This window comes from Balaenoptera borealis, assembly GCF_965194805.1.
Source record: "Balaenoptera borealis genome assembly, chromosome: 3".
NCBI classification, from domain to species: Eukaryota; Metazoa; Chordata; class Mammalia; order Artiodactyla; family Balaenopteridae; genus Balaenoptera; species Balaenoptera borealis.
In genome coordinates this window covers 24,889,159-24,906,198 of record NC_138866.1, presented here as the reverse complement: position 1 = coordinate 24,906,198, position 17,040 = coordinate 24,889,159, and the positions used below count along the sequence as shown (strand labels likewise).

The 17,040-nt window shown below is 46.6% G+C and overlaps 1 protein-coding gene across 10 annotated transcripts in view; it reads left to right on the top strand.

Annotated features, from left to right (window-relative positions):
- The first annotated feature begins 5,470 nt into the window (after nt 1-5,470).
- Nucleotides 5,471-17,040, top strand: part of ADCK1 (aarF domain containing kinase 1) — a 110,903-nt gene continuing 99,333 nt past the window's right edge. For 2 of the 10 annotated variants that reach the window (XM_082384718.1, XM_082384721.1), the window contains exon 1: nt 5,474-10,370. The gene's annotated coding sequence lies outside the window, so the exon portion shown is untranslated. The other 8 variants (XM_082384720.1, XM_082384713.1, XM_082384716.1 and 5 more) reach the window with 7 other exon arrangements.

Here is a 17,040-nt window from a genome sequence, read left to right as displayed (position 1 = left end):
GTGGCAAGCTGGGGCCACTCTTCATCGCGGTGCGCGGGCCTCTCACTATCGCAGCCTCTCTTGTTGCGGAGCACAGGCTCCAGACACGCAGGCTCAGTAACTGTGGCTCACGGGCCTAGTCGCTCCGCGGCATGTGGGATCTTCCCAGACCAGGGCTCGAACCCATGTCCCCTGCATTGGCAGGCAGATTCTCAACCACTGCGCCACCAGGGAAGCCCCAGTAGTGTTTACTTCTATTAGGAAGATCCAAAGTCTGCTTGTGTTTCCTGTGATGTTAGCAGCCATTTATGATCATTGCTACACCATAAGTCATTAGTAATTGCAAATTGGTGATGTTCAATCATTCCTTTTCCATTTATTAGTTGAAATATTCTGTAAAAGAGAATTTTCCCTTCATCAACTATTTGACTACCCTTTGGAACAGATCACAAAGGGAAGAGAGAATGGATGCTCAGTTCTTTCTCTTTATTGACCAGCTTTTAAAATAATTAAGTGGTTTCCTAGTATTCTTCAGAGGTGACTTTTTGGTGGGGGGGTATCGTTGTAAACTTTATGGAGTTAAACATATTTGATGTGCTTCAATCCATTGATGATTTTAGCCAATTGATAATCAAATTGTCCCACCTTTAGCAAGTGGGAGGCTCTTCATGTTGACTTCTGAATCCTTTTGACCCAACCCCAGTAGTCTGATAACTTCTATGCCTTCTGGTATGACAAAATATTCCAGGATCATCTTACACATTTCCATCCCCCGATCTGGAATGAGTCATAAAAACTACCCTTTGAGGAATACTTCCAGATAGATAGACAGGCAGATAAAGTATGGGGAGGAGGGTATATACCTCAAAAGATTGCACCCTGGAGCTTATTTCTGAGAACCACATTAAAAAAAATTTAGTGTTTCTCTTTTTCTGATTTCAGAAAGATTTTATTCTCTGTGGAAAATTTTAAATGTAGAAAAGCAAATAGAAGAAAATAAAAACCACCTGCAATTCTATAATCCAATTTCCATGAAGTTGGTGTATATCCTTCTGGGCTTCTAAAGGGCATTTTAATTGCTCTTTTTTGCCAGCAGATACCATCAGTGACTTGCCTGGGGTCTCTCAGCAAGTAAGCGAAAGAGTCCACCCTGGAACTCAGCTGCTGAATCCTGAACTTCACTGTGCTCCATTGTAGCTGGAGCAGAGGAGCTCGCCCCTCCCCCTGGCACTTTTAAAACTGACTGTAAAATTTAAAAAAAAATCTGTGTCTACTACTGAACTATGGACTTCTCAGTGGGGCAGGGACATCATCTTATTTACATCAGTATTCTCAAAACAAGGTGTGGTGTTTAATAGTGGCTCGGTACCTGGGTCATGGTAGACCCCCCAATAACTGTTCCTTCGAGGCAGGGAGTGGGAGACAACTAGGTCTCCATGGCCTCTCACAGACTGGAATTGCAGGTGTCCTAGATTTTCCTAGACTGACCTGGTTTTCTGCCAAAGAAACGGTTTGTTGCACCCCATCATTCAAGAAACAGGATATTTTCTTGAAAACATGATGTAGGAATGTATGAGGATGTAACCTTCCAGACATTTCACGGTGAGGCAGCTCCCTTCAGCCCATCAATTTTCTGGAGATTGAGGCAGCTGTGAGCTGTTAGTAGCCAACATTCACAGCAGCTGAGTGATGGGCATACTGGCCTGCTCAAGGGGACCTGGGCAGAACACTAACTGTGTGTACCACACCACCTAAAATTATCTACCACCAGGGCCACTTGTACCATAGTTTAGAAAGTCTGGTTATACAGAATGGCATTGTGAATGCAGTGCCTTAGGTGGTGTTTCTTGGAAAGTCTTTGAGGGGGAGGAGTCTGGAGGAAGGGGTACTGGACGGAAGTCTGTGGAAGTCTAGTCATGGGATGTGTGGGGAGCTTGACAATGCTTGTGGTGATAGGAATGGGGAGGAAGAGAAAGATGGGAAGGGTTATAGAAGGAAGTGTCAAGAGGCTGAGTTCGTGATGAGGGGTTGAGAAGAATGAAGGAAAAAGGATGACTTGGGTTAGAACCTGGGGGCTTGGGAGAATAGCAGTGCCTGGGAAGGCACAGAGATTCTGGGTGAGGAAGCCAGCTTGGTCCTTCTGTCAAGACCAAGAGATCAGTTCTCTAGCACGAATGTTTGTGGAAATATCCTCTCCTTTGCTTTTGTCTGGAATATCCATTGTTAAAAAAGTAAGGATTTGGACTTCCCTGGTAGCGCGGCGGTTAAGAATCCACCTGCCAGTGCTGGGGACACGGGTTTGAGCCCTGGTCTGGAAAGATCCCACATGCTGCGGAGCAACTAAGCCCGTGCGCCACAACTACTGAGCCTGTATGCCACAGCTACTGAAGCCCACATGCCTAGAGCCCGTGCTCTGCAGCAAGAGAAGCCACCGCAATGAGAAGCCCCCACACCGCAACGAAGAGTAGCCCCCGCTCGCCGCAACTAGAGAAAGCCCGTGCGCAGCAACGAAGACCCAACATAACCAAAAATAAATAAATAAATTAAATAAATAAAAAAAAAGAACTGTGCACTCCGGGACTTCCCTGGTAGTCCAGTGGTTAAGACTCCAAGTTTCCAATGCAGGGGGCCCAGGTTCGATCCCTGGTCAGGGAACAAGATCCTGCATGCCACAACTAAAAGATCTTGCATGCCACAACTAAGACCCGGCACAGCCAAATAAATAAATAAATAAATATTAAAAATAAAAAAGTAAGGATTTGCTGCCCCCCAGATTTTAGCAAAAGGAGCAGGCTAGGCGGATGTCAAAACCCATCTGTCTCCTCTTCCTACAGAAATTCCAACCCACCCACCTGCCCCACGAGCAGGGTAGGGCCAGGGTGTCAGGAACTCCCAGGCAAAGCTGTAATATCGTCTCCTCTTTCAGGATTGAATTAGTCCTAGACATGAGTCACATTTCCAATTGCCTTTCTTTCTGATGAGAGGGTCCTCGCTGGCTCTGCTGTCCTCCTTTTTTGGCAACAGAAGGGTGGTGTGAGATTAAATTTCTCAAGTAAACTAAAAAAACCACAAAGATCCCCAGTCTCCATATCATGTGAGCCAAGATATTCTTTGGGTGAAGAGGGTCAGTGCAGACAAAGGCACTCTGATCACTTGCCGATGCTTTCTCTCTCTAATTATAGAAAGTATTTAGCTATTGTTCCCTAATTGCTTGCTGCAGTTGGGTTTTTTTTTTTTTTGACAAAAGCCTGGTTTCCGAGGAGTTGTTCTTTTTTTTTTTTCCTTCCCCTGCCTTGGTCCATTGCCATATCAGCCCCTGGCTACCCGACTGGAGAACTGAAGGAGTTGGTATGGTATTTCTCGAGAAGCCACTTTAACCCATCTAATTGTTTTCATGGCTTCGCCTCTCTTCCTCCTAGTTGCCTAATAGAGAAAGGGAATTAACATTTACTGAGCATCTATTTAGAATGTGCCAGGCATTGTACAAAACCTTTGCACAGATTATCATATTCAATCCTTGCAGCAAGGCTGAGAGGCAAATGTTATTTTCCTCAATTTACAGATGAGGATTCTAAGGCACAGGAAGGTCTCACAGCCTGTTAGTAGCTGAGCCAGGGTTCAAACCCAGTGAGTCTGAGCCCGGATTCCAACACAGGTCTGTCTGACTCCATGTCACCTCTCTCAAAAGAGCCCAAGAGTTTTTTATAGACTTTGGCTAATAGAACATTGGTACTGATGCTCCCACCACCATAGGAGAATTGGGGAATCCTGCCCCCTCACCCTGAAAGTGCCAATTTCTAGGCCCTCTGACTTGGTGGGGATACCTGTAGGACTCTGAAAGGAGGTCTGGGATTCCTACGTTGATTTATGACACATGGGGAGATGGTGGCAATGACAAGGAAGAAAGCCACCCCACTCCCAGGGGCTGCAGCAGTCAGGGTCCTATGGGAAACAGATGGCACATTCAAGGGTTTAAATCCAGAGAACTGAACGGATGGCCTGCTTAGAGGAGGTGTGGGAAGTTAACGGGAAGCAGCTGGGCACCAGCAGAGCAGGAAGTCATTGTCATCCCTAAGTCTAAAGGGGTGTGGTGTGGGAGTGGTGCTCCTGTAGCGCAGTGGGAGCTGGGGCTAGGGCAGAGGTCTCCAACAGGAGCTGTGGCAGGAGAGGAACCCAGCCACTGCCAGGACACAGACAGGAAGGCTGGGAGCACATGTGGAAGGGGTGTGTGTGTGTGTGTGTGTGTGTGTGTGTGTGTGTGTGTGCAGACATCGGGGTCTCTCTCTTCTTTGGCCTCCCTGCCTCCTACTCACACTTACCACTGGCCAAGCTCAACTAGAAGACAGAGGGCAGGGGAGTCTCAGGGATGCAGCCTGTACTGGTCAGCCTCCTGGGCATGGAGCAGGGCAGAGAAGGGTGGAGAGAGGACCTCGGGGAGGATACAGAGCATATTCAGCACAGGGGCTTGCTGAAGCCTGCCCTCCGTGTCAGTCTCTAGGGGTAGGACAGTGCTTACAGACTCAAAGAATCGTGGAGGGGCTTCCCTGGTGGTGCAGTGGTTGAGAATCTGACTGCCAATGCAGGGGACACGGGTTCGAGCCCTGGTCTGGGAAGATCCCACATGCCGTGGAGCGACTAGGCCCATGAGCCACAATTACTGAGCCTGCGCGTCTGGAGCCTGTGCTCCGCCAACAAGAGAGGCCGCGATAGTGAGAGGCCTGCACACCGCGATGAAGAGTGGCCCCCACTGGCCCCAACTAGAGAAAGCCCTCGCACAGAAACCAAGACCCAACACAGCCATAAATAAATAAATAAACAAATAAATAAATTAAACTTAAAAAAAAAAAAAAAGAATCCTGGGATGTAAACGATGGAAGAGTCGTTAGAGTTCTGCCCATAGAATTCCTTTACTTTACAATAGAGGATCCTGAATCCCAGGGATGTAAAATGACAGGTCCAAGGTCAGCTGCTAATTAGTAGCATAGGCAGGACTGGAACCCAGCTCCCCAGCTCCCAGTCCATCATGCCTCTTAATTTGAGAACTGTGGTCAATTAATCATTGGTAATAAAGGATTACTGCTGAGCCAGCTTGCCTATTTCCTGTTAAAACTGCTCAAAGACCTCAGGGTGTATTTTACTTTGGTCCCAGACATTTGCCTCAAATGATTCCCTCTCTAAATACATCTGTGATCATAGTGGGCTGCCCATTCCAGAGTGTGGGCTCTGGAGTTAGACTCATGGGTTGGAAGCCCAGCTCTGCCCTTCGGCATGACCTTGGACAAGTTGCTTAACTCTCTGTGCCTCAGTTTGTTCAATTATAAAATGGGGATAATAGTGATATGTATCTCATATATCATGAGGATTATATGAGAAAACGTACATACTTAAAGCACTTAGACTAGCATCTGGCAATGAGTGCTTGATAAATGATAGCATATATATGTATATATAATATTTATTAGAATATATAAATATAAATAAATATATATAAAAAAAATATATATATATATACTCCAATAAATAGATTTGCAATTCTGGTTAAGAATTTATATGGTTTTTTTACCCTTACTGAGATATAGCAGCTATTTTTCACAAGGAATTTTTCTTTTCCCTTATGACAGATAAGAAAATTGAAGGGTATGTCAATTAGATTTCAATAAATTTGGAAAACAAAAGAAGACTGAAGGGCCAGGGTGATGTGCCTTTTGTGGGATTTCTCAGTCAGTCAGAGGCAGATAAGAAATCCCTGTTCTCCATATCACTCCAGCCCCCAGGTTGGAAATTAATTCCAGATTACTCATCTTGATTTACTTCCTCCCAGATACTAAAAAAAAAAATCCCTTTAGGCTTCCATCAAGTCCAGGCCCATCTGACCACCTCATGGGGCAGGCCAAGCAGGTTTCTGCCCTTCCACTCTACTACACAGATGTACCTGGATTGGCATATGGATTGGGCTGCCGATCCTCTGGCGAACGCTAAACTGCCCTCTGGGGTAGCTGGACCCTGACCTTCTGGCCCTGGGTCTGAGTTGACTTCCTTTGTGCTGCTGGAACATTCTGTCCTGGGCAGGTGCTAACACCAGCTTCGGGCCTCTAGCCCATGCTTCCTTCTGCTGCTGCTTCTGCGGATGGACTCCTGTGGGGCATTGCTCCCCTTTGGGATGCTGCTGGGAGCCAGTGCAGCTTTCCTGCTTCCTTTACCACAGGCCCTAAGCCTTCTCCCCCTGCCTAGAACACAGTTCCCTTATTACTTCCTCTGCTGTGCTTTTTCCTTGTTGCCTTAAGGAAGAACTTTGTACTTTGGTTTCTCTTGCTTTTCCTCTGGTTGGCTGTGTGATGCTTTCTCCCGGATGGTCCACCTCTGGGATAAGCCACACAGCACCCTGAATGAAAACCTCTCTTGGACAGCATTCTAAACACTCAATGTAGCAAACCCAGGCCTTGCTGTCCCAGAAATGTAACTGGAATGAGTTAGTTGCTTTCCTTAATGGCTTTGGTTGCTCAGTGCATTTTCTATTTAGCTTTGCTGGTCATGTCCCCTCTCAATTTAAATCCCTTCAATGGCCTCCTAGTGCACTTGGACTAAAATCCAAACTGATGAGACCTCCAAAGGCCCCTGCCTGCTTCTCCTCCTTCCTCCCACACCATTCTCTCTGCTCAGTCACACTGGGTTCCTTCCTGTTCCTCAAACATACCAAGCTCTTTCCTACCCCTGGGCTTGCTGTTCCTCCTGCTTGGAACATGCTTCCTCACCTTCCCCATGGCTGATGTGCTCATCCATTTGGGTGCAGCTTCCTCAAAGAGGCCTTGTGTGACTACTCTCTCCAAAGACGCAATCAATGGCCTCTGTCCAGTTACTCTTTACCACACCCCCCTGCTTCCTTCCTTCACAGAGTTTATTACATCATGCAACTATCCTGTTACTTCTTTGCACGTCTATTGTCTGTCTCCTCTTTCTCCACCTCAGGCAGATGACACTCTGTGAGGGCAAGGACCTTGCCCGTTTTATTCACCATTATATCCTTAGCACCTACTGTGTGGCAGGCACTGTTCTAGGCACCATGGATCTAAATCCATGCTCTCATGGAGCTTATATTCTAGTGGAGGAGACAGATCAAAGCCATCTTAAACAAATGAATGATATAATTTTTAGTATTGATGAGTACTTTAATAAATAAAGCAGTGTAAGGGGATAGAATGTGTCTCAGGGAATGTGGAGGGGTGGTGGTGGTTAGATAAGGGTGATCAGGGATGGCCTCTCTGGAAGGGTGATGATGAAAGAGAGAACAGATTGCTGTGACAGAGCAGACCTTTGAAATTATGGGGGAACAGCAAGTGTAAGGGCCTCAAGGGAGCAGGCAGATTGGCAGGTTGAGGAAGAAAAAGGAAGCTGGTGTGACTAGAGTGGTGTGAGCTGGGGGAGATGGGTGGGAAAAAAAGGCTGGAGACAGAGGGAGTGGTAACAGCCATGGGCAGAAGGGAGGGCTGGGTAAAGAGTTTGTATTTTCTTCTAAGTGTGATGGGACACATCTGTACAGCACTATTCAGTTTCCAAAGCACAAACACCATCTCACTTGATCCTCACAAGAACCTCTGAGGTAAGTAGGACAGATGATAGTTCATATCTTTTATCAAGAAGGAAACCACCATTTTATTAAGACGAAAATGAAAGCTCTGCTAAGTGAGAAAACTTGCTTTAAGTCACACAGTTCAAACAAGATTGTGTGAATCCGTGGTGTTTAACCTTGGCTGTGCATGGAAATCCTCTGGGGAGCTCTGCAAAATCCTTCTATCTGGGTTCTGTCCCTGGAAAATGGATTTAAGAGCTCCAGGGTGTGTCCCAGGAGGATTGTTAAAGCTCTCCAAGTGATTCTGCAGGGGCTAGAACTCTACACTGCTCTCAGTCTACCCACTTTTCACTATATGAACTGCCTTCTTGCCAGAGCCTTTCCACTAAACTGCCCACTAAAATCACCATGGCAACTTTGTAGGAATTACAGAGGCCCAGACTCCAAAATCAGAATTTCTGGGGCTGGGGCTCAGGCATTAGCTTGTTTAAAAGCCCCTCACTTGCCTATCTGCTTTGGAGCCTCCCACATATATTTTTAAATTTTTTCTATCTGCTGTTGTCTTCTTTCTTGTTCCTTTTGAGGTTTATGCCTTTTTTATTCCTTTCCTGTCATTTTCATGGGATTTTAGGCAGGCGTGGATTTAAATGGGTATACTAAACATACCATGTTGAACTGGAAACCTGCTAAATTAAAAATTAAAAAAATTTTAAACTATTAAATTTTAATTATAAAAGTTATACATACATTCACTGTAAAAAATTCAAATATTACAAAAGGGTACAGTATAAACTGAAAGTACGCCAGCCCCACATCCCCCATTCCCGTTCCTCAGGGTTAGCTGCTAGCCTGCTGGTAACGATTTCATAGTTAAAGTTAACGTCCAATTAGAGTAACCATATTAAGTTTTTAATATATTTTCTCTCTCTGTGGTTTAAAATTTTCCATTTTAGTTTAAATGTCTTTATGTCTTTTACTGTATTCTTCATCTTTATGCTTTTTTATATGAATTTTCCTATGCCTGGTCTGCTCCCCAACACCCTTCTCCCGGGGAGCCCCTGTTCAACCTTTGATTCTCAGCCTATAAGTCATGTCTTAGTTTACAAAGCATTTCAAAATCTCCTGGGCAAAATTAATGCTCCCTTCTTTATGTTCCTATACCACTTTGTTCATACCTCTATTCTAACACTAATCACACCACTTGGAAATTATTCCTTTTTAAAAAAAAATTAATTAATTTACTTTTGGCTGCATTGGGTCTTCATTGCTGTGCGCGGGCTTTCTCTAGTTGTGGCGAGCGGGGGCTACTCTTCCCTGCGTTGCGCGGGCTTCTCATTGCAGTGGCTTCTCTTGTTGTGGAGCATGGGCTCTAGGCGCATGGGCTTCAGTAGTTGTGGCACGTGGGCTCAGTAGTTGTGGCTCACGGGCTCTAAGAGCGCAGGCTCAGTAGTTGTGGCGCATGGGCTTAGTTGCTCTGCGGCACGTGGGATCTTCACGGACTAGGGCTTGAACCCGTGTCCCCTGCATCGGCAGGTGGATTCTTAACCACTGCACCACCAGGAAAGCCGGAAATTATTTCTTTTTTTTATCTTAACACCTATACATTGCAAACTCGAGGTGGTGGCAGCTGTATTATGCAACTCTATACTACTGTTAGCTTTGTACTGTAGCCCTGTACTGCAAGTGTCTTCTCCCGGTTAGTGGCTTGTCTTTTTTCTTCATGCCTTTTGATGGGGAAGTTCTTAACTTTAACGTAATCCAAATTTATCGAAGTTTTCTATACCATTTTGCTGATGTCATTTAATAAACCCTTCCCTGAGATAGTAGGAAATTTTCCTTCAAAAGTTCTGATTTTACTTTTTCCTTTTAAATTCTTTAATCTATTTGGAATTAATTTTTTGTGTTAGGGCCCAACAGATAACCAGTTGGTTCAGCTCATTTGTCAGCTCTGTCACAGATCAAGATTCCACATGTGCCTGGATTGTTTTTGGGCTCTCTAGGCTGTTTCATTTTCCCTCTCTGCCTATCCCTATACTAATATCCCATAGTCTTAATTTTTATAGCTTCATAATAAATGTTGATATATGTAAGGATAAGTCCTTGAAACATGTTACTCTTCTTCAAGAGTGTTTAGGCTCTGCTTTGTCCTTTGTTTTTCCATACAAATTTTAGCTTAGCTTGTAAACGTCCAGAGAAAATCCTGTTGGAAAATTTATTAGAATTGAATTGAATTGATAGATGAATCTTCCACCCCATCTCTGTTCCCCCACGAAGTAGCTCAAGAGATGTTTATAGAAGGAATGAAGGTCTGATGATTGTCTCCAAAGTACATCTTATAAACAAACATTCAGTAAATAGAGGTCAATGAATGAATGGGGGACAAAATGACTAAGATCGATCAGCACTTTCTTACTATTCAGCAACTGTCTGTAAAATTCTTCTTTGCCTGTTGTTAATACACAAACCCACGACTCCATCCTCCTACTGAACATAAATCTATGACCAATTTGGATAGCTTCTTGAAAATAAGTTTTCAGGAAGGCTCCTGGCCGCAGCGCAGGCAAAGAAACAGGCTATCTGACAGGTCAAGTGTCTGCGACCCCTCTGCCTCCCTAGGTGGAGCGGTCCAGGGCGACCGCGGTTGTTCTTTGGCCCTTGTCCCCGCGGCTTAGGGAACCAAGAAGAACTACAACTCCCGGCAGGCCGCGCGGCGCCCCGGCTTCACTAAGAGCAATCCGGGGGTGGCGGCAAGCAAAGTTCCCCGCGAACTCCCGCCACCAGGCTGCTGCTGGAAGCCGGGAGCCGCGTCTCTGTTTCCCACGGGGTGAGTAGGGGCAGCTCCTCGGAGGCCCGCGCAAAGCCCGGGCTGCCACGGCCGCGGGGCGCGGGTAAGCCAGTATGGACGTGCCGGGCGCCCGCCTCCGCTGGGGCCTCCAGCCGGGAGGGAACCCTGGGCCGGTGACCTTATCACCCGGGGCCCGGCGCGCGGCCACGTGACTCGGGTGACTGGCAGTGCCCCATCCCCTCTGCGGCGACTCTCCAGCCTGGCTCACCAGTGGGCGGAAGCGTGGCGCAGTCCTGCGTGTAGGTAGAGCTGGAGCTGGAGGGAGGCAGCAGGCGGCTCACCCAGACCTCCTCAGCCTAGGTGGTCTGTGGGCTCCGAGGCGCAGGCGTCCGGGGCTGGAGCGCAGGCTGGATAAGAGCGGGGGCGCGCAGATATCCTTGCCCTCCTCAGGGGCTTGCGCGACCCCGGAGCGCGCCGTTTCTATAGCACTTGGCGGGGCCCTGAGCTTGCGGGGACCTGAGCTTCCGGATCGCACAGTAAACGTGTGCTGATGACAGCGCTCTGTGGAGAGAAGCCTTTAGAAGACGTCTAGTACAGCTTTCTCCCCAGGTTAAGTGGCATTTCCTTTCTACTAACTAGGAAGTCATTCGATTCAACAAGTGCTTATTGATCACCTCCATGATTCTTGGCACTTAGTGGCTGCTCAGGAAATATTTGCGGTGTTGAAAGTGAATTAGACTTTATCCGTGCCTTCACACGTTTTCTTTAAGCAATAGTTCTCAAACTTTAGCGTGCATCAGAATCACCTGGAGGGCTTGTTACAACACAGAAACCTGGACCCCAGCCCCCAAGTTTCTGATTCAGTAGGTCTGGGGTGGGGAGCGAGCATTTGCATTTCTAACATGCTCCTAGGACTTACGGATGCTGCTGGTCTGGGAACATACTTTGGAGTATCACTGTTTTGTAGGAAAAATTCCTGTGAACTTAAAGCACCAACTCGTCACTCCTGGTCCTGGGCCTTTCTGTCCTGGCTTGCCAGTTTAACTTCGGTAGTGATAGAAAACATGTACGTATTACTTTGTTCACTGTTTCTTCCCCCACATTATATACAGATTTTCATGTAGTCTACACTTGTGTCAATTTTCCTGGGTTACATCATATTGTATCTTTGGCCATTTCTCAGCAGCCCTCAGGATGTAAACTTTGACCTCTGCTGGGAGAGTTTACATTTTTTCCCTTTCTGATATACACTTATTTTCTTGTCACACAGGGGACCTATAAGACAAGAATAGTGCTTGGTTCATGCATTCCCCTCCCCCCCCCCCCCCCAAGTCACTGAATAAACCATCTCAGTTTAGCTATCTACATCAGAGGCACTTCAGGGACCCACCTCAGGGCCCAGCAAGCCCTTGTCTCATCCACCTTGTGCTCTCTTGGCTGGAGCAGACACACCTGTATTCAAGTCCTGGCTGCATCACTTAGTAGCTTCCCAGCCATGTTTCTTACCTTTTCTAAAACTCAGCTTCCTGATCTGTAGAATGAGGCTCTAATAGGATGCACCCCAGAATGTAGTTGTGAGAGTTACATGAGATGTTTAAGCACTTGGCGCTGTACATTTCCGGTTACAGTCTCACTCACTCTTCTCCTCTTGCGTGCTACTCACTCTTTGTGCTTGGTTTTCCACTGTTCTCCCTGAGTCCCCCTATCTCTGGATGAAGTAAGTGGAGAATTCTATTCCTGGCCTGGATGAGATTTATTTTTCCCATCTACTCTGGGACTTTGGCATCAGTTGGGGATTCCTTTAATCAATATTGATTGAATCACCTTCTGGGCATCAAACACTAGGAAAGGGAGTGATTACATTTGGATTACATTCCTATCTACAGGGCAGGGCAGGGCAGGCTATAAACCTGCTCAGGTCAACTAGATGGTCCCTCAGCATTGATATGAGACATGATGGTATCATCCACCTTGGTTGCTTTTTATCTACATCAGTAACCAGTTTTCCCTGAAAACCGGATCACTCTCTCCAAATGTATTATTGGGTCTTTTCCAGTCTTGGGAGCAGACCAAAAGAAATACTGCTCGTTTGTCTAACGGTCTCTCTAGGAAATGGGAGGAGGAGCTGTGGTCACTTTATGGGATTAATGGGATTGGAGCCCTAAATTCTTTCCTCTGTGGCTATTCTCACCTGTGCACCAAACAGGGAGCGGTGATTCTAGGCTTACTGTCCTGTAATGTGGCATGGGGAGCAGGCAGGAGATGGAAGGTAGCTGAAAAGGCCTAGCCCTGTGAACAGTAAGTGCTTGGTTCCCTATTTAGTTCTGTACAGAGGGTGGAATTTCATTTGACCATCAACTTTTAATTTGTAGAACTTCCCAGACGCTCCTCTTGCCTTGTCTCAATGCTTGCTAGTATGTTTCCTGTGGTCCAGCGAGATGGATTCCATGCTCATCCTTGATTTGACAATAACACAGCTCTCCTAAATGTTTCATAGCCTGGAATTGGTGGTTTCTAGTGAGGTGCTTTGGTTGATCTGTGACATACTGTTGATTTCCAGGGTGCCAAGCAGTGTCTTCCCTGTGCCTGGCACTGTTTGGGGGTGGTAGAGGGTCAGAAATCATAGTGACTGATACAGTTACTTGAGAATGGGGTTAAGAATGTTGGGGATTGGAGGTCTGCGAGTCCCTGTCAGGAAGGTCACGTGCCATAAAGAGAAAGGGCTGAAGGTCTACTCTGCCATTTACCAGCTGAGCCACCTGGGGCAAATCACTCACCCTCTCTGCTCCTTGGTTTCCTCATTTATACCTGGGGATGGTAGTAATATCTGTCTCACCTCACTGGGTTGTGTGGAATAACTAATGAGATAATGAGTGCAAAGGGCTGTGTAAAGATCAGTTATTGCTAATATTATTATCTAATGGTTAGGTTTTAGGGTCCAGTGGCCCCAGGCACCTCCCCCTCCCACCCCCAACCAAAGAAAAGGATGTGCTGTTAAAAGAAACAACTCAGGTGAAAGTCAAAAAAGGCAAGTAAACAGAACAGGGCAGGTGATTCATTAGCAAAAGATTTAATAATGAAAGGTGTTTTTCATCGACAGACATATTTCACGGCTGACAGGGTCTTTTAAAATTGCTACCCCGAGGGAAGCAACTCATTTACATGTTAAAGACTCACTGACACCTTATGGAAAACTCCAGCTCCAGTCTATTTAGATACAGTTTGACTCCTATATCATCTATTTTATGTTTTTCAATTTCCACCTCTTTTATTACTGAAGACATTTGCATGAAAACTGGGTCTTGGGAGTTGTGTCTGCTTTGCTGCTGCTTCCCCACTCAGAGGTGGGCTTAAGGCTGGGGTGGCCTCGTTGCCTAGAGGGACAGGCCTGGAGGATGGTGCAACCTGAGGAGGATGGGGCTTGGGGAGGGAAGTCTGGGAGGGGTGTTGGGGGTGACTGGAGGAGGATGGCTGTCGAATTGTCAGCCCAAGTTTGTGATTCTCACCTGGGAACCTGTGTTGTTACTGACTCTGTACAGGTCTCATAGGGTATAGTTTACCCCTTCATTAATTCATTCATTCAGTGAATACTTTTGGAGCACCTATTCCATGTGCTAAGCAAGGTTATGGCCATCTATAGCCTGCAGGCCAAATCTGACCACACCCATTACTTTACATACTGTCTATGGCTGTCTTTTGCCTTGCACTACAATGCAGAGTTGAGTAGTTATAACAGAGATGTTATAGCCTGCAAAGCCAAAAATATTTCTATATGGTCCTTTACAGAAAAAGTTTGCTGACCCCTATTCTAGGCAGAGAGAATAGCAAGTGCAAAAGCACTGAGGCTGGAATGTGCCTGGTGTGTTTGAGGAATGGCAAGGAGGCTGGTGCCATTGGGGTGAAGTGAGCAAGGGGGGACAGTGGAATGGCCTGAAACACTGGAGGGAACTGGGGAGTCAGATCATGAAGGGCCTCGCAGGTCATGCCAAGACCTTGGCTCTTTTGAAACCACGTACCTCAGACTGGGACTCGAACCCAATTGCACCTCAGATGGGATTCGAATCCAGCCAAAATTCCTATTGGGACTCGAACCCACGGGCTGGGACTTGAACCCACTGTCTTTTAATTAAAATCACTCACCTGGTGTCAGGACTTACTGAAGCTCAGGTTCTTTATGTCTCAGCGCAGAAGGAATTCAGTGAGAGGCAAAGTGATAGGCAAGAAGTAGATTCATTAATATAGGACACTTGTGAGGAATAGAAGCAGGCAGGCAAGGGGGCTCTGCCCTGAGAACTAAGTGGGAAAGCAGGTTTATTTCGTGAGATACACACTCCATAGACAGATTGTGGGCCGTCTCAGAAGGCGAGAGACCCTGAGATATGGGGTGGTTAGTTTTTATGGGCTGAGTAATTTCATAGGCCAATAAGTGGGAGGATTATTCCAATCATTTCTGGGAAGGGGTGGGAATTTCCAGGAATTAGATCATCACCCACTTTTTGGCCGTTTATGATCAGCCTCTGAACTGTCATGGCGCCTTTGGGTGTATCATTTAGCTAATGTATCACAATGAGCATATAATGAGGCTCAAGGTCCACTGGAAGTCGAATCTTCTGCCATCTTGGGCCTAATTGGTTCTAACTAGTTTATGTCATATCCTCAATGGCTGTGTCATTCTTTTAAAGGTTGTGCCCTGTCCCCTTCCCTCCTGTCTCACTTTGAGTGAGGTGGGAGCCATGGGAGAGTTTAGAGCAGAGGAATGCAGAGTTTGACTTAAGTTTCCATGTTGAGAATAGACTGGGGAAATTTTCACTCTCTCATTCATTCATTCAGTCTTTTTTTTTCTTTTTATTAGCAGACTTATTTACTCACTTATTATTTATTAGCGAATTCTGCCCTTTGCATTTAGTGGAAGAGGCAGTTATAGGACCAGATTATTAGAGGTAAAAGCAGTGTACAATGAGACCACAGAGGAAGGAGCAAGGAATTCTGAGTGATTGGCTGACAAAACTTCATAGAGGGATAATGCGGGATTGAGTGTGGGGTGGGGATATTTTGGGAGATGAAGCTGGAAAGGTGGGTTGGGATGAGAATGGGGTGGGCCTTGAATGCCTTGCTAGAGAATTTAGACTTTTTGGTAGAGAGTGGGTAGGTAAGAGTGATAAGAATGCACTTGTGGGTTAGGATGATGATGACTTGCGTGGCAGAGTGAAGGGTGGCTGGGATGTGGGGAAGTGTTTGGAATGGGGAATGGTTGAATGGTTCAGGCAAGATGTGATGGGTTTCTCCCACCTCCTTTATTAATTGTACAAGGTTGTGCTGAATTCTGGTCCCTGAGAGCTACGAGTTCTTCTATATAAGCTCTTCAGCTTTTCAGAGAAGAAGAAATGAAGTTTAAGATAACAATAAGGAAAAGAAGTCTCATTTACTGAGCATGGTAGGCATTCTGTTAAAGCAGCATCTCACTTAATTCTCACAATGACCCTATGAGGTAGGTACTATCAAGAGCCTCTTTTGTAAATGGAGGCTCTAAGAGGTTGTGGTTTGCTCACGGTCACACAGCTGGTAAGCAGTAGAGCCGGGGGTTCTTCCCAGCTCCAGAGGCTGAGTTCCTGACCACCGGTTGCTCTGTACTGCCTTCTTAGTGTGGGCTTTTCTGCAGGCCCCACAAGGAAGGTCCCTGGATCACCCCTCATGGACCTTTTCGAACTGATGATCTTGAAGGAGGAAGGTGTGTGAGGAGCTGAGGGCACTCCGCCTAATTTAAGGCCTGCGTCCGGGTCCAACTGGGAACCTGTGTCTTGGCAGAAACAAGGTGGAGGGGACATTGAGTGTGCTGCCCCTTTCGATAGCAGATACTACAGGCTGAGGGTGTAGAGAGCAAGATTGAAAGGTAGGGCTGGGGGGGGACTGCCAAGATGCTAGAAGTGGGGCATGCAGAAGTTGATAGGGGAGTAATAAGATCCTTTACTAAGCCTGGCATTGGGTGAAGACAGAATAACAACCACCACAATGGCGGTGGTGGTAATAGTGTTACTGGAGGGGGACCCCTTCTAGGGTCTGGGCGTGGGCTCTTGTCTAACTCGGAAATGAATTGTCCAAGGAGACACACGTACTGACAAAACAAAGGGCTTTATTGAAAAGAGGCACTCCAGCGGAGAGCAGCAGGGTAAGGGGACCCAGGAGGACTGCTCTGCCATGTGGCTCGCAGTCTCAGGTTTTATGGGGAGGGGGTTAGCTTTCTGGGTTGTCTCTGGCCAATCATCTTCTTTGTGCTCATATTTGGGGTCCTTCCTGGTGGCACGTGCATCTCTCAGCTGAGATGGTTTCCAGCGTGAGGGTTTCTGGGAGGTTGGCAGGACATATTATGGGCGGGGGTCTCCTCCCTTCTCTCGGCCCCTCCCCAATTCTTCTTTGGTGGCAGCTTGTCAGTATCCTGCTCCTTATTGGGACCTCCTGTTGTGAGACAACTCATGCGAGCGGTTATTACCGTGCCTGGCCAGGGTGGGCGGTTTTGGTCCAAGGTTCCATAACAGTAGTAATTGCTACTGTGTTCTTACTGTGAAGGTGGCACCTTGCTAAACATTTTGCATGATTTCCTCATTCCTCACCACTTCGTCAAGTAGGCACTGCTATGATCATCCCCATGTTACAGACAAGGTCACGGGATTCAGAGAGAGTTAGCAGTCTGCCCCTGCCTACCCGATGTGTA